Source organism: Cavia porcellus, unplaced genomic scaffold, assembly GCF_034190915.1.
Source record: "Cavia porcellus strain 051 isolate PalLab524CR breed Dunkin Hartley unplaced genomic scaffold, mCavPor4.1 scaffold_6, whole genome shotgun sequence".
Lineage (NCBI taxonomy): Eukaryota > Metazoa > Chordata > Mammalia > Rodentia > Caviidae > Cavia > Cavia porcellus.
The window spans coordinates 56,201,935-56,224,824 of NW_026947489.1; the positions used below are offsets into that span (position 1 = coordinate 56,201,935).

At 55.2% G+C, this 22,890-nt stretch overlaps 8 non-coding genes across 8 annotated transcripts; all 8 read right to left on the minus strand.

Moving 5' to 3' along the window:
• Positions 1 to 1,385: 1,385 nt before the first annotated feature.
• Positions 1,386 to 1,456, minus strand: Trnac-gca (transfer RNA cysteine (anticodon GCA)). The gene has a single exon. It is a non-coding gene; the product is annotated as a tRNA-Cys (tRNA).
• A 2,657-nt stretch (positions 1,457 to 4,113) lies between these two features.
• Trnac-gca (transfer RNA cysteine (anticodon GCA)) lies at positions 4,114 to 4,185 on the minus strand. Its single transcript has one exon. It is a non-coding gene; the product is annotated as a tRNA-Cys (tRNA).
• Positions 4,186 to 6,859: 2,674 nt separating this feature from the next.
• Trnac-gca (transfer RNA cysteine (anticodon GCA)) lies at positions 6,860 to 6,931 on the minus strand. The gene has a single exon. It is a non-coding gene; the product is annotated as a tRNA-Cys (tRNA).
• Positions 6,932 to 9,591: 2,660 nt separating this feature from the next.
• Trnac-gca (transfer RNA cysteine (anticodon GCA)) lies at positions 9,592 to 9,663 on the minus strand. The gene has a single exon. It is a non-coding gene; the product is annotated as a tRNA-Cys (tRNA).
• Positions 9,664 to 12,333: 2,670 nt separating this feature from the next.
• Positions 12,334 to 12,405, minus strand: Trnac-gca (transfer RNA cysteine (anticodon GCA)). The gene has a single exon. It is a non-coding gene; the product is annotated as a tRNA-Cys (tRNA).
• Positions 12,406 to 15,076: 2,671 nt separating this feature from the next.
• Positions 15,077 to 15,148, minus strand: Trnac-gca (transfer RNA cysteine (anticodon GCA)). Its single transcript has one exon. It is a non-coding gene; the product is annotated as a tRNA-Cys (tRNA).
• Positions 15,149 to 17,812: 2,664 nt separating this feature from the next.
• Trnac-gca (transfer RNA cysteine (anticodon GCA)) lies at positions 17,813 to 17,884 on the minus strand. The gene has a single exon. It is a non-coding gene; the product is annotated as a tRNA-Cys (tRNA).
• A 2,668-nt stretch (positions 17,885 to 20,552) lies between these two features.
• Trnac-gca (transfer RNA cysteine (anticodon GCA)) lies at positions 20,553 to 20,624 on the minus strand. The gene has a single exon. It is a non-coding gene; the product is annotated as a tRNA-Cys (tRNA).
• Positions 20,625 to 22,890: the final 2,266 nt, after the last annotated feature.

Here is a 22,890-nt window from a genome sequence, read left to right on the forward strand (position 1 = left end):
CCCTCAAGGCACACGCAGGGAGCCCAAGTCAGTATAGGCCAGGGAGCCCCTGACCTGGAGTCAGGATGCTGTGAACACCGCGGAAGGGCTCTCCTCACAACTCACGTTGTCTAGGAAGCATGCTCTAGTCTGAGCCTTGCTACAGGGAGTGGACACCTTCCCTGTGGCCAGTCACCACCCCTCGGCAGTGCTGCAGCACCTCAGGGGACGCACGTCTGGCCTGGTCACTGCTTCACTCCACCCTCCCCTGCCTTTCCCACATTGTCGGGCTTCTGCAAGCCTGGCCCACGCCTGTACAGCAGGCCCACTGCTCAGCACCCATGGCTGAATGCACAGTCTTGCTGTTATTGACCTTAAGCTCGCCACATGCTGGGCACTGGGCTAACTGGTGCCGATAATTATACCATTGAGTTTGCTTTCACATGGAATCACTGTGCAGTGGCAGGCCACTGTGCTTCCTTCTCTCATGTCAGCTTTCCTGGTGCTCTCCTCCAAGGGTTCTGAATCGAATCTGCCAGTGTCCCCTGGCTTCCTCACAAACTGCCTCGGAAATTGTGCCACCACGAAGGCTGAGTTGCTGCTACCCTGGCAAGTCCTGAGCAAAAGAAGCCTGACAGAGAACACAGTTAGGAAATGCTCTAGAAATCCTGCCTGAACCGGCAAACTGCAAAACAGTAAACAGATGAAATGTGCATTGGGCCACCCATCCATCCATCTGTAAGTCAAATTGGCCAACCAAAGAAGACAGACAGACACACACACACACACACACACACACACACACACACACAAACACACTCACAGACATGCACTCAGACACACACACACGCACGCGCACACACGCACACTCACACACACACCCACACAAGGCGTGTCTCCAAGCAGAAGTGTGTCACTTGACGGATGACACAAGCTTAGGATCTGACACTCTGGGGAGGCTGGACCAGCAGGAGAGCAAGTTGTTCACCCAGTGGGCCTCTTGATGACTCCCAAAAAAGTAGTGTCCATAACAAAATAGATGAAACATGCAGCACGTGAAGGCAACCAAATAAACAAAGAAACAAACCAACCAACCAGAAAAGCAAAGCAAAGCAAATAAAAGGAAAGCAAAGCAAAAAGAAAAAGAAAAAAAAAAGCAGGGAGAGAAAGGGGCAAGAACAGGGATGAAAAGGAGAAGGGTTAGTGAGGAAACTGCCTGCAAGGTCCTAGGTTCTATCACCTGTAGCCGAGAAAAGCAGGGAGTAAAACCCCTCCCGCAACCATGCCTTGTGCCAGGTACAGTCCTTGTCCCCAGAGACTTGGGATACCCAATGTAGGCAGAGAGTAGCCTGAGTGACTGGAAACAAGAGCCTTGTAGGTTTGGCAATAAAGTGGGTCACCACAGTAGGGGGCACCCGGATTTGAACCGGGACCTCTTGATCTGCAGTCAAATGCTCTACCCCTGAGCTATGCCCCCACCTGGATAGTGTGCGTAATAAGCACTGTAAAGCTGTGTAGACACACCTGCCTGTCACACACCTGACAGCTGAGCTTCAAGAGCCCGGCTGGCGTCATGCCCGCCCTGCCTCCCAGGCTGCCCTGACTTCCTTGGCACACCTGACCACCACGTCTTCTGCTCAGCAGCACTTCCCGGCCCCAGTCCCTGCCTCAGGCTCCGGCAGGCTTCAAAAGCCTGCCAGTCTGCACATACATTGGCTCCACACTCAGCTCCAGCAGCCAGAGCAGACTCCAGGAGGGAGTTAATCAGTAGACATTTGGAGGCCGGGAAGGGTGGAGAGGGATGTGCCAGGGAGGGCCTGGGCTGGGGGCGTGGGTGGGGATGAGGGCTGGGCACAAGCAGAGATGCTTGGTTTCCCAGAGGACTCAGCAGACCCACTGCCTAAGGGACCTATGGCGGCTGTGCACCACAAGGGGATTCCTGGCGTCCTCTGCTTCACAGACATAGCGGAGACCAAGATGTTGCTTGCGACCCTGAGCTGCATTGGCACAGACGCATAAAGGGTCACACTGGTGAAGCAAATACTTGGGACGCACGACCCTATGAGAAGCACCGTTCCAGGTCATGAGAAGGGACATCTTACCACCAAGCACTCTGGCAGAGCTGTGGAAGGACGGTGTGGGGGTCAAGACCCAAATTGCCTGTCATTGGCCGACGGGGATCTGGGGATCTGGGCCCAGACTGTTGGCTGCCCGGGCTCACAAGACAGTGGATGCCGCTTGCTCGCTGTGAAAGACCCTGGCAGCCTACAAACTACCACAGCCCTCCATAGCTCTCGTGCAGGCCAGAAGAATAGGCAGCAGGGCAGAACAATGGACGAGGGGCTGTGGCCCTAGATATCGCAAAGGATGGGGATAATGTGTCACTCCGGGGAACCTGGTAGGCACAAGACTCGGGGACAGAGGGAGCCAGCCATGGAGCCGGAGGAGTGCTACTGAGGTTGCCAGCAGTCACTTCTCTAGGAGCTCCCGTCATGTACACAATGGAGATGAAAGATTCAGGGGTAGTGGACATAAACAGAAAGGACAGCATGCAAGTGCACGGAGCCTAGCGCTAAGTCGAGGAGGACTGCAGCTGGATACAAGGACTGTGGTCAGGAGATGTCTCAGCGGTGGGAAGGGTGGGTGACGGGACGGTGTAAGAGAGGCGCTGACTTAAAGCCCGACCCATCCTCCTGCTCCTTACCTTGCAGGGAGCATCTCAGCCTTAGGGGCACTCCAAGCCCCAGGATACTGTGCCCTCAAGGCACAGCAGGGAGCCCAAGTCAGTATAGGCCAGGGAGCCCCTGACCTGGAGTCAGGATGCTGTGAACACCGCGGAAGGGCTCTCCTCACAACTCACGTTGTCTAGGAAGCATGCTCTAGTCTGAGCCTTGCTACAGGGAGTGGACACCTTCCCTGTGGCCAGTCACCACCCCTCGGCAGTGCTGCAGCACCTCAGGGGACGCACGTCTGGCCTGGTCACTGCTTCACTCCACCCTCCCCTGCCTTTCCCACATTGTCGGGCCTTCTGCAAGCCTGGCCCACGCCTGTACAGCAGGCCCACTGCTCAGCACCCATGGCTGAATGCACAGTCTTGCTGTTATTGACCTTAAGCTCGCCACATGCTGGGCACTGGGCTAACTGGTGCCGATAATTCTACCATTGAGTTTGCTTTCACATGGAATCACTGTGCAGTGGCAGGCCACTGTGCTTCCTTCTCTCATGTCAGCTTTCCTGGTGCTCTCCTCCAAGGGTTCTGAATCGAATCTGCCAGTGTCCCCTGGCTTCCTCACAAACTGCCTCGGAAATTGTGCCACCACGAAGGCTGAGTTGCTGCTACCTGGCAGTCCTGAGCAAAAGAAGCCTGACAGAGAACACAGTTAGGAAATGCTCTAGAAATCCTGCCTGAACCGGCAAACTGCAAAACAGTAAACAGATGAAATGTGCATTGGCCACCCATCCATCCATCTGTAAGTCAAATTGGCAACCAAAGAAGACAGACACACACACACACACACACACACACACACACACACACAAACACACTCACAGACATGCACTCAGACACACACACACGCACGCGCACACACGCACACTCACACACAACACCCACACAAGGCGTGTCTCCAAGCAGAAGTGTGTCACTTGACGGATGACACAAGCTTAGGATCTGACACTCTGGGGAGGCTGGACCAGCAGGAGAGCAAGTTGTTCACCCAGTGGGCCTCTTGATGACTCCCAAAAAAGTAGTGTCCATAACAAAATAGATGAAACATGCAGCACGTGAAGGCAACCAAATAAACAAAGAAACAAACCAACCAACCAGAAAAGCAAAGCAAAGCAAATAAAAGGAAAGCAAAGCAAAAAGAAAAAGAAAAAAAAAAGCAGGGAGAGAAAGGGGCAAGAACAGGGATGAAAAGGAGAAGGGTTAGTGAGGAAACTGCCTGCAAGGTCCTAGGTTCTATCACCTGTAGCCGAGAAAAGCAGGGAGTAAAACCCCTCCCGCAACCATGCCTTGTGCCAGGTACAGTCCTTGTCCCCAGAGACTTGGGATACCCAATGTAGGCAGAGAGTAGCCTGAGTGACTGGAAACAAGAGCCTTGTAGGTTTGGCAATAAAGTGGGTCACCACAGTAGGGGGCACCCGGATTTGAACCGGGGACCTCTTGATCTGCAGTCAAATGCTCTACCCCTGAGCTATGCCCCCACCTGGATAGGTGTGCGTAATAAGCACTGTAAAGCTGTGTAGACACACCTGCCTGTCACACACCTGACAGCTGAGCTTCAAGAGCCCGGCTGGCGTCATGCCCGCCCTGCCTCCCAGGCTGCCCTGACTTCCTTGGCACACCTGACCACCACGTCTTCTGCTCAGCAGCACTTCCCGGCCCCAGTCCCTGCCTCAGGCTCCGGCAGGCTTCAAAAGCCTGCCAGTCTGCACATACATTGGCCTCCACACTCAGCTCCAGCAGCCAGAGCAGCACTCCAGGAGGGAGTTACTCAGTAGACATTTTGGAGGCCGGGAAGGGTGGAGAGGGATGTGCCAGGGAGGGCCTGGGCTGGGGGCGTGGGTGGGGATGAGGGCTGGGCACAAGCAGAGATGCTTGGTTTCCCAGAGGACTCAGCAGACCCACTGCCTAAGGGACCTATGGCGGCTGTGCATCCACAAGGGGATTCCTGGCGTCCTCTGCTTCACAGACATAGCGGAGACCAAGATGTTGCTTGCGACCCTGAGCTGCATTGGCACAGACGCATAAAGGGTCACACTGGTGAAGCAAATACTTGGGACGCACGACCCTATGAGAAGCACCGTTCCAGGTCATGAGAAGGGACATCTTACCACCAAGCACTCTGGCAGAGCTGTGGAAGGACGGTGTGGGGGTCAAGACCCAAATTGCCTGTCATTGGCCGACGGGGATCTGGGGATCTGGGCCCAGACTGTTGGCTGCCCGGGCTCACAAGACAGTGGATGCCGCTTGCTCGCTGTGAAAGACCCTGGCAGCCCTACAAACTACCACAGCCCTCCATAGCTCTCGTGCAGGCCAGAAGAATAGGCAGCAGGGCCAGAACAATGGACGAGGGGCTGTGGCCCTAGATATCGCAAAGGATGGGGATAATGTGTCACTCCGGGGAACCTGGTAGGCACAAGACTCGGGGACAGAGGGAGCCAGCCATGGAGCCGGAGGAGTGCTACTGAGGTTGCCAGCAGTCACTTCTCTAGGAGCTCCCGTCATTGTACACAATGGAGATGAAAGATTCAGGGGTAGTGGACATAAACAGAAAGGACAGCAATGCAAGTGCACGGAGCCTAGCGCTAAGTCGAGGAGGACTGCAGCTGGATACAAGGACTGTGGTCAGGAGATGTCTCAGCGGTGGGAAGGGTGGGTGACGGGACGGTGTAAGAGAGGCGCTGACTTAAAGCCCGACCCATCCTCCTGCTCCTTACTTGCAGGGAGCATCTCAGCCTTAGGGGCACTCCAAGCCCCAGGATACTGTGCCCTCAAGGCACACGCAGGGAGCCCAAGTCAGTATAGGCCAGGGAGCCCCTGACCTGGAGTCAGGATGCTGTGAACACCGCGGAAGGGCTCTCCTCACAACTCACGTTGTCTAGGAAGCATGCTCTAGTCTGAGCCTTGCTACAGGGAGTGGACACCTTCCCTGTGGCCAGTCACCACCCCTCGGCAGTGCTGCAGCACCTCAGGGGACGCACGTCTGGCCTGGTCACTGCTTCACTCCACCCTCCCCTGCCTTTCCCACATTGTCGGGCTTCTGCAAGCCTGGCCCACGCCTGTACAGCAGGCCCACTGCTCAGCACCCATGGCTGAATGCACAGTCTTGCTGTTATTGACCTTAAGCTCGCCACATGCTGGGCACTGGGCTAACTGGTGCCGATAATTCTACCATTGAGTTTGCTTTCACATGGAATCACTGTGCAGTGGCAGGCCACTGTGCTTCCTTCTCTCATGTCAGCTTTCCTGGTGCTCTCCTCCAAGGGTTCTGAATCGAATCTGCCAGTGTCCCCTGGCTTCCTCACAAACTGCCTCGGAAATTGTGCCACCACGAAGGCTGAGTTGCTGCTACCCTGGCAAGTCCTGAGCAAAAGAAGCCTGACAGAGAACACAGTTAGGAAATGCTCTAGAAATCCTGCCTGAACCGGCAAACTGCAAAACAGTAAACAGATGAAATGTGCATTGGGCCACCCATCCATCCATCTGTAAGTCAAATTGGCCAACCAAAGAAGACAGACAGACACACACACACACACACACACACACACACACACACACACAAACACACTCACAGACATGCACTCAGACACACACACACGCACGCGCACACACGCACACTCACACACACACCCACACAAGGCGTGTCTCCAAGCAGAAGTGTGTCACTTGACGGATGACACAAGCTTAGGATCTGACACTCTGGGGAGGCTGGACCAGCAGGAGAGCAAGTTGTTCACCCAGTGGGCCTCTTGATGACTCCCAAAAAAGTAGTGTCCATAACAAAATAGATGAAACATGCAGCACGTGAAGGCAACCAAATAAACAAAGAAACAAACCAACCAACCAGAAAAGCAAAGCAAAGCAAATAAAAGGAAAGCAAAGCAAAAAGAAAAAGAAAAAAAAAAGCAGGGAGAGAAAGGGGCAAGAACAGGGATGAAAAGGAGAAGGGTTAGTGAGGAAACTGCCTGCAAGGTCCTAGGTTCTATCACCTGTAGCCGAGAAAAGCAGGGAGTAAAACCCCTCCCGCAACCATGCCTTGTGCCAGGTACAGTCCTTGTCCCCAGAGACTTGGGATACCCAATGTAGGCAGAGAGTAGCCTGAGTGACTGGAAACAAGAGCCTTGTAGGTTTGGCAATAAAGTGGGTCACCACAGTAGGGGGCACCCGGATTTGAACCGGGGACCTCTTGATCTGCAGTCAAATGCTCTACCCCTGAGCTATGCCCCCACCTGGATAGGTGTGCGTAATAAGCACTGTAAAGCTGTGTAGACACACCTGCCTGTCACACACCTGACAGCTGAGCTTCAAGAGCCCGGCTGGCGTCATGCCCGCCCTGCCTCCCAGGCTGCCCTGACTTCCTTGGCACACCTGACCACCACGTCTTCTGCTCAGCAGCACTTCCCGGCCCCAGTCCCTGCCTCAGGCTCCGGCAGGCTTCAAAAGCCTGCCAGTCTGCACATACATTGGCCTCCACACTCAGCTCCAGCAGCCAGAGCAGCACTCCAGGAGGGAGTTACTCAGTAGACATTTTGGAGGCCGGGAAGGGTGGAGAGGGATGTGCCAGGGAGGGCCTGGGCTGGGGGCGTGGGTGGGGATGAGGGCTGGGCACAAGCAGAGATGCTTGGTTTCCCAGAGGACTCAGCAGACCCACTGCCTAAGGGACCTATGGCGGCTGTGCATCCACAAGGGGATTCCTGGCGTCCTCTGCTTCACAGACATAGCGGAGACCAAGATGTTGCTTGCGACCCTGAGCTGCATTGGCACAGACGCATAAAGGGTCACACTGGTGAAGCAAATACTTGGGACGCACGACCCTATGAGAAGCACCGTTCCAGGTCATGAGAAGGGACATCTTACCACCAAGCACTCTGGCAGAGCTGTGGAAGGACGGTGTGGGGGTCAAGACCCAAATTGCCTGTCATTGGCCGACGGGGATCTGGGGATCTGGGCCCAGACTGTTGGCTGCCCGGGCTCACAAGACAGTGGATGCCGCTTGCTCGCTGTGAAAGACCCTGGCAGCCCTACAAACTACCACAGCCCTCCATAGCTCTCGTGCAGGCCAGAAGAATAGGCAGCAGGGCCAGAACAATGGACGAGGGGCTGTGGCCCTAGATATCGCAAAGGATGGGGATAATGTGTCACTCCGGGGAACCTGGTAGGCACAAGACTCGGGGACAGAGGGAGCCAGCCATGGAGCCGGAGGAGTGCTACTGAGGTTGCCAGCAGTCACTTCTCTAGGAGCTCCCGTCATTGTACACAATGGAGATGAAAGATTCAGGGGTAGTGGACATAAACAGAAAGGACAGCAATGCAAGTGCACGGAGCCTAGCGCTAAGTCGAGGAGGACTGCAGCTGGATACAAGGACTGTGGTCAGGAGATGTCTCAGCGGTGGGAACGGGACGGTGTAAGAGAGGCGCTGACTTAAAGCCCGACCCATCCTCCTGCTCCTTACTTGCAGGGAGCATCTCAGCCTTAGGGGCACTCCAAGCCCCAGGATACTGTGCCCTCAAGGCACACGCAGGGAGCCCAAGTCAGTATAGGCCAGGGAGCCCCTGACCTGGAGTCAGGATGCTGTGAACACCGCGGAAGGGCTCTCCTCACAACTCACGTTGTCTAGGAAGCATGCTCTAGTCTGAGCCTTGCTACAGGGAGTGGACACCTTCCCTGTGGCCAGTCACCACCCCTCGGCAGTGCTGCAGCACCTCAGGGGACGCACGTCTGGCCTGGTCACTGCTTCACTCCACCCTCCCCTGCCTTTCCCACATTGTCGGGCTTCTGCAAGCCTGGCCCACGCCTGTACAGCAGGCCCACTGCTCAGCACCCATGGCTGAATGCACAGTCTTGCTGTTATTGACCTTAAGCTCGCCACATGCTGGGCACTGGGCTAACTGGTGCCGATAATTATACCATTGAGTTTGCTTTCACATGGAATCACTGTGCAGTGGCAGGCCACTGTGCTTCCTTCTCTCATGTCAGCTTTCCTGGTGCTCTCCTCCAAGGGTTCTGAATCGAATCTGCCAGTGTCCCCTGGCTTCCTCACAAACTGCCTCGGAAATTGTGCCACCACGAAGGCTGAGTTGCTGCTACCCTGGCAAGTCCTGAGCAAAAGAAGCCTGACAGAGAACACAGTTAGGAAATGCTCTAGAAATCCTGCCTGAACCGGCAAACTGCAAAACAGTAAACAGATGAAATGTGCATTGGGCCACCCATCCATCCATCTGTAAGTCAAATTGGCCAACCAAAGAAGACAGACAGACACACACACACACACACACACACACACACACACACAAACACACTCACAGACATGCACTCAGACACACACACACGCACGCGCACACACGCACACTCACACACACACCCACACAAGGCGTGTCTCCAAGCAGAAGTGTGTCACTTGACGGATGACACAAGCTTAGGATCTGACACTCTGGGGAGGCTGGACCAGCAGGAGAGCAAGTTGTTCACCCAGTGGGCCTCTTGATGACTCCCAAAAAAGTAGTGTCCATAACAAAATAGATGAAACATGCAGCACGTGAAGGCAACCAAATAAACAAAGAAACAAACCAACCAACCAGAAAAGCAAAGCAAAGCAAATAAAAGGAAAGCAAAGCAAAAAGAAAAAGAAAAAAAAAAGCAGGGAGAGAAAGGGGCAAGAACAGGGATGAAAAGGAGAAGGGTTAGTGAGGAAACTGCCTGCAAGGTCCTAGGTTCTATCACCTGTAGCCGAGAAAAGCAGGGAGTAAAACCCCTCCCGCAACCATGCCTTGTGCCAGGTACAGTCCTTGTCCCCAGAGACTTGGGATACCCAATGTAGGCAGAGAGTAGCCTGAGTGACTGGAAACAAGAGCCTTGTAGGTTTGGCAATAAAGTGGGTCACCACAGTAGGGGGCACCCGGATTTGAACCGGGGACCTCTTGATCTGCAGTCAAATGCTCTACCCCTGAGCTATGCCCCCACCTGGATAGGTGTGCGTAATAAGCACTGTAAAGCTGTGTAGACACACCTGCCTGTCACACACCTGACAGCTGAGCTTCAAGAGCCCGGCTGGCGTCATGCCCGCCCTGCCTCCCAGGCTGCCCTGACTTCCTTGGCACACCTGACCACCACGTCTTCTGCTCAGCAGCACTTCCCGGCCCCAGTCCCTGCCTCAGGCTCCGGCAGGCTTCAAAAGCCTGCCAGTCTGCACATACATTGGCCTCCACACTCAGCTCCAGCAGCCAGAGCAGCACTCCAGGAGGGAGTTACTCAGTAGACATTTTGGAGGCCGGGAAGGGTGGAGAGGGATGTGCCAGGGAGGGCCTGGGCTGGGGGCGTGGGTGGGGATGAGGGCTGGGCACAAGCAGAGATGCTTGGTTTCCCAGAGGACTCAGCAGACCCACTGCCTAAGGGACCTATGGCGGCTGTGCATCCACAAGGGGATTCCTGGCGTCCTCTGCTTCACAGACATAGCGGAGACCAAGATGTTGCTTGCGACCCTGAGCTGCATTGGCACAGACGCATAAAGGGTCACACTGGTGAAGCAAATACTTGGGACGCACGACCCTATGAGAAGCACCGTTCCAGGTCATGAGAAGGGACATCTTACCACCAAGCACTCTGGCAGAGCTGTGGAAGGACGGTGTGGGGGTCAAGACCCAAATTGCCTGTCATTGGCCGACGGGGATCTGGGGATCTGGGCCCAGACTGTTGGCTGCCCGGGCTCACAAGACAGTGGATGCCGCTTGCTCGCTGTGAAAGACCCTGGCAGCCCTACAAACTACCACAGCCCTCCATAGCTCTCGTGCAGGCCAGAAGAATAGGCAGCAGGGCCAGAACAATGGACGAGGGGCTGTGGCCCTAGATATCGCAAAGGATGGGGATAATGTGTCACTCCGGGGAACCTGGTAGGCACAAGACTCGGGGACAGAGGGAGCCAGCCATGGAGCCGGAGGAGTGCTACTGAGGTTGCCAGCAGTCACTTCTCTAGGAGCTCCCGTCATTGTACACAATGGAGATGAAAGATTCAGGGGTAGTGGACATAAACAGAAAGGACAGCAATGCAAGTGCACGGAGCCTAGCGCTAAGTCGAGGAGGACTGCAGCTGGATACAAGGACTGTGGTCAGGAGATGTCTCAGCGGTGGGAAGGGTGGGTGACGGGACGGTGTAAGAGAGGCGCTGACTTAAAGCCCGACCCATCCTCCTGCTCCTTACTTGCAGGGAGCATCTCAGCCTTAGGGGCACTCCAAGCCCCAGGATACTGTGCCCTCAAGGCACACGCAGGGAGCCCAAGTCAGTATAGGCCAGGGAGCCCCTGACCTGGAGTCAGGATGCTGTGAACACCGCGGAAGGGCTCTCCTCACAACTCACGTTGTCTAGGAAGCATGCTCTAGTCTGAGCCTTGCTACAGGGAGTGGACACCTTCCCTGTGGCCAGTCACCACCCCTCGGCAGTGCTGCAGCACCTCAGGGGACGCACGTCTGGCCTGGTCACTGCTTCACTCCACCCTCCCCTGCCTTTCCCACATTGTCGGGCTTCTGCAAGCCTGGCCCACGCCTGTACAGCAGGCCCACTGCTCAGCACCCATGGCTGAATGCACAGTCTTGCTGTTATTGACCTTAAGCTCGCCACATGCTGGGCACTGGGCTAACTGGTGCCGATAATTCTACCATTGAGTTTGCTTTCACATGGAATCACTGTGCAGTGGCAGGCCACTGTGCTTCCTTCTCTCATGTCAGCTTTCCTGGTGCTCTCCTCCAAGGGTTCTGAATCGAATCTGCCAGTGTCCCCTGGCTTCCTCACAAACTGCCTCGGAAATTGTGCCACCACGAAGGCTGAGTTGCTGCTACCCTGGCAAGTCCTGAGCAAAAGAAGCCTGACAGAGAACACAGTTAGGAAATGCTCTAGAAATCCTGCCTGAACCGGCAAACTGCAAAACAGTAAACAGATGAAATGTGCATTGGGCCACCCATCCATCCATCTGTAAGTCAAATTGGCCAACCAAAGAAGACAGACACACACACACACACACACACACACACACACACACACACAAACACACTCACAGACATGCACTCAGACACACACACACGCACGCGCACGCACGCACACTCACACACACACCCACACAAGGCGTGTCTCCAAGCAGAAGTGTGTCACTTGACGGATGACACAAGCTTAGGATCTGACACTCTGGGGAGGCTGGACCAGCAGGAGAGCAAGTTGTTCACCCAGTGGGCCTCTTGATGACTCCCAAAAAAGTAGTGTCCATAACAAAATAGATGAAACATGCAGCACGTGAAGGCAACCAAATAAACAAAGAAACAAACCAACCAACCAGAAAAGCAAAGCAAAGCAAATAAAAGGAAAGCAAAGCAAAAAGAAAAAGAAAAAAAAAAGCAGGGAGAGAAAGGGGCAAGAACAGGGATGAAAAGGAGAAGGGTTAGTGAGGAAACTGCCTGCAAGGTCCTAGGTTCTATCACCTGTAGCCGAGAAAAGCAGGGAGTAAAACCCCTCCCGCAACCATGCCTTGTGCCAGGTACAGTCCTTGTCCCCAGAGACTTGGGATACCCAATGTAGGCAGAGAGTAGCCTGAGTGACTGGAAACAAGAGCCTTGTAGGTTTGGCAATAAAGTGGGTCACCACAGTAGGGGGCACCCGGATTTGAACCGGGGACCTCTTGATCTGCAGTCAAATGCTCTACCCCTGAGCTATGCCCCCACCTGGATAGGTGTGCGTAATAAGCACTGTAAAGCTGTGTAGACACACCTGCCTGTCACACACCTGACAGCTGAGCTTCAAGAGCCCGGCTGGCGTCATGCCCGCCCTGCCTCCCAGGCTGCCCTGACTTCCTTGGCACACCTGACCACCACGTCTTCTGCTCAGCAGCACTTCCCGGCCCCAGTCCCTGCCTCAGGCTCCGGCAGGCTTCAAAAGCCTGCCAGTCTGCACATACATTGGCCTCCACACTCAGCTCCAGCAGCCAGAGCAGCACTCCAGGAGGGAGTTACTCAGTAGACATTTTGGAGGCCGGGAAGGGTGGAGAGGGATGTGCCAGGGAGGGCCTGGGCTGGGGGCGTGGGTGGGGATGAGGGCTGGGCACAAGCAGAGATGCTTGGTTTCCCAGAGGACTCAGCAGACCCACTGCCTAAGGGACCTATGGCGGCTGTGCATCCACAAGGGGATTCCTGGCGTCCTCTGCTTCACAGACATAGCGGAGACCAAGATGTTGCTTGCGACCCTGAGCTGCATTGGCACAGACGCATAAAGGGTCACACTGGTGAAGCAAATACTTGGGACGCACGACCCTATGAGAAGCACCGTTCCAGGTCATGAGAAGGGACATCTTACCACCAAGCACTCTGGCAGAGCTGTGGAAGGACGGTGTGGGGGTCAAGACCCAAATTGCCTGTCATTGGCCGACGGGGATCTGGGGATCTGGGCCCAGACTGTTGGCTGCCCGGGCTCACAAGACAGTGGATGCCGCTTGCTCGCTGTGAAAGACCCTGGCAGCCCTACAAACTACCACAGCCCTCCATAGCTCTCGTGCAGGCCAGAAGAATAGGCAGCAGGGCCAGAACAATGGACGAGGGGCTGTGGCCCTAGATATCGCAAAGGATGGGGATAATGTGTCACTCCGGGGAACCTGGTAGGCACAAGACTCGGGGACAGAGGGAGCCAGCCATGGAGCCGGAGGAGTGCTACTGAGGTTGCCAGCAGTCACTTCTCTAGGAGCTCCCGTCATTGTACACAATGGAGATGAAAGATTCAGGGGTAGTGGACATAAACAGAAAGGACAGCAATGCAAGTGCACGGAGCCTAGCGCTAAGTCGAGGAGGACTGCAGCTGGATACAAGGACTGTGGTCAGGAGATGTCTCAGCGGTGGGAAGGGTGGGTGACGGGACGGTGTAAGAGAGGCGCTGACTTAAAGCCCGACCCATCCTCCTGCTCCTTACTTGCAGGGAGCATCTCAGCCTTAGGGGCACTCCAAGCCCCAGGATACTGTGCCCTCAAGGCACACGCAGGGAGCCCAAGTCAGTATAGGCCAGGGAGCCCCTGACCTGGAGTCAGGATGCTGTGAACACCGCGGAAGGGCTCTCCTCACAACTCACGTTGTCTAGGAAGCATGCTCTAGTCTGAGCCTTGCTACAGGGAGTGGACACCTTCCCTGTGGCCAGTCACCACCCCTCGGCAGTGCTGCAGCACCTCAGGGGACGCACGTCTGGCCTGGTCACTGCTTCACTCCACCCTCCCCTGCCTTTCCCACATTGTCGGGCTTCTGCAAGCCTGGCCCACGCCTGTACAGCAGGCCCACTGCTCAGCACCCATGGCTGAATGCACAGTCTTGCTGTTATTGACCTTAAGCTCGCCACATGCTGGGCACTGGGCTAACTGGTGCCGATAATTCTACCATTGAGTTTGCTTTCACATGGAATCACTGTGCAGTGGCAGGCCACTGTGCTTCCTTCTCTCATGTCAGCTTTCCTGGTGCTCTCCTCCAAGGGTTCTGAATCGAATCTGCCAGTGTCCCCTGGCTTCCTCACAAACTGCCTCGGAAATTGTGCCACCACGAAGGCTGAGTTGCTGCTACCCTGGCAAGTCCTGAGCAAAAGAAGCCTGACAGAGAACACAGTTAGGAAATGCTCTAGAAATCCTGCCTGAACCGGCAAACTGCAAAACAGTAAACAGATGAAATGTGCATTGGGCCACCCATCCATCCATCTGTAAGTCAAATTGGCCAACCAAAGAAGACAGACAGACACACACACACACACACACACACACACACACACACAAACACACTCACAGACATGCACTCAGACACACACACACGCACGCGCACACACGCACACTCACACACACACCCACACAAGGCGTGTCTCCAAGCAGAAGTGTGTCACTTGACGGATGACACAAGCTTAGGATCTGACACTCTGGGGAGGCTGGACCAGCAGGAGAGCAAGTTGTTCACCCAGTGGGCCTCTTGATGACTCCCAAAAAAGTAGTGTCCATAACAAAATAGATGAAACATGCAGCACGTGAAGGCAACCAAATAAACAAAGAAACAAACCAACCAACCAGAAAAGCAAAGCAAAGCAAATAAAAGGAAAGCAAAGCAAAAAGAAAAAGAAAAAAAAAAAGCAGGGAGAGAAAGGGGCAAGAACAGGGATGAAAAGGAGAAGGGTTAGTGAGGAAACTGCCTGCAAGGTCCTAGGTTCTATCACCTGTAGCCGAGAAAAGCAGGGAGTAAAACCCCTCCCGCAACCATGCCTTGTGCCAGGTACAGTCCTTGTCCCCAGAGACTTGGGATACCCAATGTAGGCAGAGAGTAGCCTGAGTGACTGGAAACAAGAGCCTTGTAGGTTTGGCAATAAAGTGGGTCACCACAGTAGGGGGCACCCGGATTTGAACCGGGGACCTCTTGATCTGCAGTCAAATGCTCTACCCCTGAGCTATGCCCCCACCTGGATAGGTGTGCGTAATAAGCACTGTAAAGCTGTGTAGACACACCTGCCTGTCACACACCTGACAGCTGAGCTTCAAGAGCCCGGCTGGCGTCATGCCCGCCCTGCCTCCCAGGCTGCCCTGACTTCCTTGGCACACCTGACCACCACGTCTTCTGCTCAGCAGCACTTCCCGGCCCCAGTCCCTGCCTCAGGCTCCGGCAGGCTTCAAAAGCCTGCCAGTCTGCACATACATTGGCCTCCACACTCAGCTCCAGCAGCCAGAGCAGCACTCCAGGAGGGAGTTACTCAGTAGACATTTTGGAGGCCGGGAAGGGTGGAGAGGGATGTGCCAGGGAGGGCCTGGGCTGGGGGCGTGGGTGGGGATGAGGGCTGGGCACAAGCAGAGATGCTTGGTTTCCCAGAGGACTCAGCAGACCCACTGCCTAAGGGACCTATGGCGGCTGTGCATCCACAAGGGGATTCCTGGCGTCCTCTGCTTCACAGACATAGCGGAGACCAAGATGTTGCTTGCGACCCTGAGCTGCATTGGCACAGACGCATAAAGGGTCACACTGGTGAAGCAAATACTTGGGACGCACGACCCTATGAGAAGCACCGTTCCAGGTCATGAGAAGGGACATCTTACCACCAAGCACTCTGGCAGAGCTGTGGAAGGACGGTGTGGGGGTCAAGACCCAAATTGCCTGTCATTGGCCGACGGGGATCTGGGGATCTGGGCCCAGACTGTTGGCTGCCCGGGCTCACAAGACAGTGGATGCCGCTTGCTCGCTGTGAAAGACCCTGGCAGCCCTACAAACTACCACAGCCCTCCATAGCTCTCGTGCAGGCCAGAAGAATAGGCAGCAGGGCCAGAACAATGGACGAGGGGCTGTGGCCCTAGATATCGCAAACGATGGGGATAATGTGTCACTCCGGGGAACCTGGTAGGCACAAGACTCGGGGACAGAGGGAGCCAGCCATGGAGCCGGAGGAGTGCTACTGAGGTTGCCAGCAGTCACTTCTCTAGGAGCTCCCGTCATTGTACACAATGGAGATGAAAGATTCAGGGGTAGTGGACATAAACAGAAAGGACAGCAATGCAAGTGCACGGAGCCTAGCGCTAAGTCGAGGAGGACTGCAGCTGGATACAAGGACTGTGGTCAGGAGATGTCTCAGCGGTGGGAACGGGACGGTGTAAGAGAGGCGCTGACTTAAAGCCCGACCCATCCTCCTGCTCCTTACTTGCAGGGAGCATCTCAGCCTTAGGGGCACTCCAAGCCCCAGGATACTGTGCCCTCAAGGCACACGCAGGGAGCCCAAGTCAGTATAGGCCAGGGAGCCCCTGACCTGGAGTCAGGATGCTGTGAACACCGCGGAAGGGCTCTCCTCACAACTCACGTTGTCTAGGAAGCATGCTCTAGTCTGAGCCTTGCTACAGGGAGTGGACACCTTCCCTGTGGCCAGTCACCACCCCTCGGCAGTGCTGCAGCACCTCAGGGGACGCACGTCTGGCCTGGTCACTGCTTCACTCCACCCTCCCCTGCCTTTCCCACATTGTCGGGCTTCTGCAAGCCTGGCCCACGCCTGTACAGCAGGCCCACTGCTCAGCACCCATGGCTGAATGCACAGTCTTGCTGTTATTGACCTTAAGCTCGCCACATGCTGGGCACTGGGCTAACTGGTGCCGATAATTCTACCATTGAGTTTGCTTTCACATGGAATCACTGTGCAGTGGCAGGCCACTGTGCTTCCTTCTCTCATGTCAGCTTTCCTGGTGCTCTCCTCCAAGGGTTCTGAATCGAATCTGCCAGTGTCCCCTGGCTTCCTCACAAACTGCCTCGGAAATTGTGCCACCACGAAGGCTGAGTTGCTGCTACCCTGGCAAGTCCTGAGCAAAAGAAGCCTGACAGAGAACACAGTTAGGAAATGCTCTAGAAATCCTGCCTGAACCGGCAAACTGCAAAACAGTAAACAGATGAAATGTGCATTGGGCCACCCATCCATCCATCTGTAAGTCAAATTGGCCAACCAAAGAAGACAGACACACACACACACACACACACACACACACACACACACACACACAAACACACTCACAGACATGCACTCAGACACACACACACGCACGCGCACACACGCACACTCACACACACACCCACACAAGGCGTGTCTCCAAGCAGAAGTGTGTCACTTGACGGATGACACAAGCTTAGGATCTGACACTCTGGGGAGGCTGGACCAGCAGGAGAGCAAGTTGTTCACCCAGTGGGCCTCTTGATGACTCCCAAAAAAGTAGTGTCCATAACAAAATAGATGAAACATGCAGCACGTGAAGGCAACCAAATAAACAAAGAAACAAACCAACCAACCAGAAAAGCAAAGCAAAGCAAATAAAAGGAAAGCAAAGCAAAAAGAAAAAGAAAAAAAAAAGCAGGGAGAGAAAGGGGCAAGAACAGGGATGAAAAGGAGAAGGGTTAGTGAGGAAACTGCCTGCAAGGTCCTAGGTTCTATCACCTGTAGCCGAGAAAAGCAGGGAGTAAAACCCCTCCCGCAACCATGCCTTGTGCCAGGTACAGTCCTTGTCCCCAGAGACTTGGGATACCCAATGTAGGCAGAGAGTAGCCTGAGTGACTGGAAACAAGAGCCTTGTAGGTTTGGCAATAAAGTGGGTCACCACAGTAGGGGGCACCCGGATTTGAACCGGGGACCTCTTGATCTGCAGTCAAATGCTCTACCCCTGAGCTATGCCCCCACCTGGATAGGTGTGCGTAATAAGCACTGTAAAGCTGTGTAGACACACCTGCCTGTCACACACCTGACAGCTGAGCTTCAAGAGCCCGGCTGGCGTCATGCCCGCCCTGCCTCCCAGGCTGCCCTGACTTCCTTGGCACACCTGACCACCACGTCTTCTGCTCAGCAGCACTTCCCGGCCCCAGTCCCTTCCTCAGGCTCCGGCAGGCTTCAAAAGCCTGCCAGTCTGCACATACATTGGCCTCCACACTCAGCTCCAGCAGCCAGAGCAGCACTCCAGGAGGGAGTTACTCAGTAGACATTTTGGAGGCCGGGAAGGGTGGAGAGGGATGTGCCAGGGAGGGCCTGGGCTGGGGGCGTGGGTGGGGATGAGGGCTGGGCACAAGCAGAGATGCTTGGTTTCCCAGAGGACTCAGCAGACCCACTGCCTAAGGGACCTATGGCGGCTGTGCATCCACAAGGGGATTCCTGGCGTCCTCTGCTTCACAGACATAGCGGAGACCAAGATGTTGCTTGCGACCCTGAGCTGCATTGGCACAGACGCATAAAGGGTCACACTGGTGAAGCAAATACTTGGGACGCACGACCCTATGAGAAGCACCGTTCCAGGTCATGAGAAGGGACATCTTACCACCAAGCACTCTGGCAGAGCTGTGGAAGGACGGTGTGGGGGTCAAGACCCAAATTGCCTGTCATTGGCCGACGGGGATCTGGGGATCTGGGCCCAGACTGTTGGCTGCCCGGGCTCACAAGACAGTGGATGCCGCTTGCTCGCTGTGAAAGACCCTGGCAGCCCTACAAACTACCACAGCCCTCCATAGCTCTCGTGCAGGCCAGAAGAATAGGCAGCAGGGCCAGAACAATGGACGAGGGGCTGTGGCCCTAGATATCGCAAACGATGGGGATAATGTGTCACTCCGGGGAACCTGGTAGGCACAAGACTCGGGGACAGAGGGAGCCAGCCATGGAGCCGGAGGAGTGCTACTGAGGTTGCCAGCAGTCACTTCTCTAGGAGCTCCCGTCATTGTACACAATGGAGATGAAAGATTCAGGGGTAGTGGACATAAACAGAAAGGACAGCAATGCAAGTGCACGGAGCCTAGCGCTAAGTCGAGGAGGACTGCAGCTGGATACAAGGACTGGGGTCAGGAGATGTCTCAGCGGTGGGAAGGGTGGGTGACGGGACGGTGTAAGAGAGGCGCTGACTTAAAGCCCGACCCATCCTCCTGCTCCTTACTTGCAGGGAGCATCTCAGCCTTAGGGGCACTCCAAGCCCCAGGATACTGTGCCCTCAAGGCACACGCAGGGAGCCCAAGTCAGTATAGGCCAGGGAGCCCCTGACCTGGAGTCAGGATGCTGTGAACACCGCGGAAGGGCTCTCCTCACAACTCACGTTGTCTAGGAAGCATGCTCTAGTCTGAGCCTTGCTACAGGGAGTGGACACCTTCCCTGTGGCCAGTCACCACCCCTCGGCAGTGCTGCAGCACCTCAGGGGACGCACGTCTGGCCTGGTCACTGCTTCACTCCACCCTCCCCTGCCTTTCCCACATTGTCGGGCTTCTGCAAGCCTGGCCCACGCCTGTACAGCAGGCCCACTGCTCAGCACCCATGGCTGAATGCACAGTCTTGCTGTTATTGACCTTAAGCTCGCCACATGCTGGGCACTGGGCTAACTGGTGCCGATAATTCTACCATTGAGTTTGCTTTCACATGGAATCACTGTGCAGTGGCAGGCCACTGTGCTTCCTTCTCTCATGTCAGCTTTCCTGGTGCTCTCCTCCAAGGGTTCTGAATCGAATCTGCCAGTGTCCCCTGGCTTCCTCACAAACTGCCTCGGAAATTGTGCCACCACGAAGGCTGAGTTGCTGCTACCCTGGCAAGTCCTGAGCAAAAGAAGCCTGACAGAGAACACAGTTAGGAAATGCTCTAGAAATCCTGCCTGAACCGGCAAACTGCAAAACAGTAAACAGATGAAATGTGCATTGGGCCACCCATCCATCCATCTGTAAGTCAAATTGGCCAACCAAAGAAGACAGACACACACACACACACACACACACACACACACACACACAAACACACTCACAGACATGCACTCAGACACACACACACGCACGCGCACACACGCACACTCACACACACACCCACACAAGGCGTGTCTCCAAGCAGAAGTGTGTCACTTGACGGATGACACAAGCTTAGGATCTGACACTCTGGGGAGGCTGGACCAGCAGGAGAGCAAGTTGTTCACCCAGTGGGCCTCTTGATGACTCCCAAAAAAGTAGTGTCCATAACAAAATAGATGAAACATGCAGCACGTGAAGGCAACCAAATAAACAAAGAAACAAACCAACCAACCAGAAAAGCAAAGCAAAGCAAATAAAAGGAAAGCAAAGCAAAAAGAAAAAGAAAAAAAAAAGCAGGGAGAGAAAGGGGCAAGAACAGGGATGAAAAGGAGAAGGGTTAGTGAGGAAACTGCCTGCAAGGTCCTAGGTTCTATCACCTGTAGCCGAGAAAAGCAGGGAGTAAAACCCCTCCCGCAACCATGCCTTGTGCCAGGTACAGTCCTTGTCCCCAGAGACTTGGGATACCCAATGTAGGCAGAGAGTAGCCTGAGTGACTGGAAACAAGAGCCTTGTAGGTTTGGCAATAAAGTGGGTCACCACAGTAGGGGGCACCCGGATTTGAACCGGGGACCTCTTGATCTGCAGTCAAATGCTCTACCCCTGAGCTATGCCCCCACCTGGATAGGTGTGCGTAATAAGCACTGTAAAGCTGTGTAGACACACCTGCCTGTCACACACCTGACAGCTGAGCTTCAAGAGCCCGGCTGGCGTCATGCCCGCCCTGCCTCCCAGGCTGCCCTGACTTCCTTGGCACACCTGACCACCACGTCTTCTGCTCAGCAGCACTTCCCGGCCCCAGTCCCTGCCTCAGGCTCCGGCAGGCTTCAAAAGCCTGCCAGTCTGCACATACATTGGCCTCCACACTCAGCTCCAGCAGCCAGAGCAGCACTCCAGGAGGGAGTTACTCAGTAGACATTTTGGAGGCCGGGAAGGGTGGAGAGGGATGTGCCAGGGAGGGCCTGGGCTGGGGGCGTGGGTGGGGATGAGGGCTGGGCACAAGCAGAGATGCTTGGTTTCCCAGAGGACTCAGCAGACCCACTGCCTAAGGGACCTATGGCGGCTGTGCATCCACAAGGGGATTCCTGGCGTCCTCTGCTTCACAGACATAGCGGAGACCAAGATGTTGCTTGCGACCCTGAGCTGCATTGGCACAGACGCATAAAGGGTCACACTGGTGAAGCAAATACTTGGGACGCACGACCCTATGAGAAGCACCGTTCCAGGTCATGAGAAGGGACATCTTACCACCAAGCACTCTGGCAGAGCTGTGGAAGGACGGTGTGGGGGTCAAGACCCAAATTGCCTGTCATTGGCCGACGGGGATCTGGGGATCTGGGCCCAGACTGTTGGCTGCCCGGGCTCACAAGACAGTGGATGCCGCTTGCTCGCTGTGAAAGACCCTGGCAGCCCTACAAACTACCACAGCCCTCCATAGCTCTCGTGCAGGCCAGAAGAATAGGCAGCAGGGCCAGAACAATGGACGAGGGGCTGTGGCCCTAGATATCGCAAAGGATGGGGATAATGTGTCACTCCGGGGAACCTGGTAGGCACAAGACTCGGGGACAGAGGGAGCCAGCCATGGAGCCGGAGGAGTGCTACTGAGGTTGCCAGCAGTCACTTCTCTAGGAGCTCCCGTCATTGTACACAATGGAGATGAAAGATTCAGGGGTAGTGGACATAAACAGAAAGGACAGCAATGCAAGTGCACGGAGCCTAGCGCTAAGTCGAGGAGGACTGCAGCTGGATACAAGGACTGTGGTCAGGAGATGTCTCAGCGGTGGGAACGGGACGGTGTAAGAGAGGCGCTGACTTAAAGCCCGACCCATCCTCCTGCTCCTTACTTGCAGGGAGCATCTCAGCCTTAGGGGCACTCCAAGCCCCAGGATACTGTGCCCTCAAGGCACACGCAGGGAGCCCAAGTCAGTATAGGCCAGGGAGCCCCTGACCTGGAGTCAGGATGCTGTGAACACCGCGGAAGGGCTCTCCTCACAACTCACGTTGTCTAGGAAGCATGCTCTAGTCTGAGCCTTGCTACAGGGAGTGGACACCTTCCCTGTGGCCAGTCACCACCCCTCGGCAGTGCTGCAGCACCTCAGGGGACGCACGTCTGGCCTGGTCACTGCTTCACTCCACCCTCCCCTGCCTTTCCCACATTGTCGGGCTTCTGCAAGCCTGGCCCACGCCTGTACAGCAGGCCCACTGCTCAGCACCCATGGCTGAATGCACAGTCTTGCTGTTATTGACCTTAAGCTCGCCACATGCTGGGCACTGGGCTAACTGGTGCCGATAATTCTACCATTGAGTTTGCTTTCACATGGAATCACTGTGCAGTGGCAGGCCACTGTGCTTCCTTCTCTCATGTCAGCTTTCCTGGTGCTCTCCTCCAAGGGTTCTGAATCGAATCTGCCAGTGTCCCCTGGCTTCCTCACAAACTGCCTCGGAAATTGTGCCACCACGAAGGCTGAGTTGCTGCTACCCTGGCAAGTCCTGAGCAAAAGAAGCCTGACAGAGAACACAGTTAGGAAATGCTCTAGAAATCCTGCCTGAACCGGCAAACTGCAAAACAGTAAACAGATGAAATGTGCATTGGGCCACCCATCCATCCATCTGTAAGTCAAATTGGCCAACCAAAGAAGACAGACACACACACACACACACACACACACACACACACACACTCACAGACATGCACTCAGACACACACACGCGCGCGCACACACGCACACTCACATACACACCCACACAAGGCGTGTCTCCAACCAGAAGTGTGTAACTTGACGGCTGACACAAGCTTAGGATCTGACACTCTGGGGAGGCTGGACCAGCAGGAGAGCAAGTCGTTCACCCGGTGGGCCTCTTGATGACTCCCAAAAAAGTACTG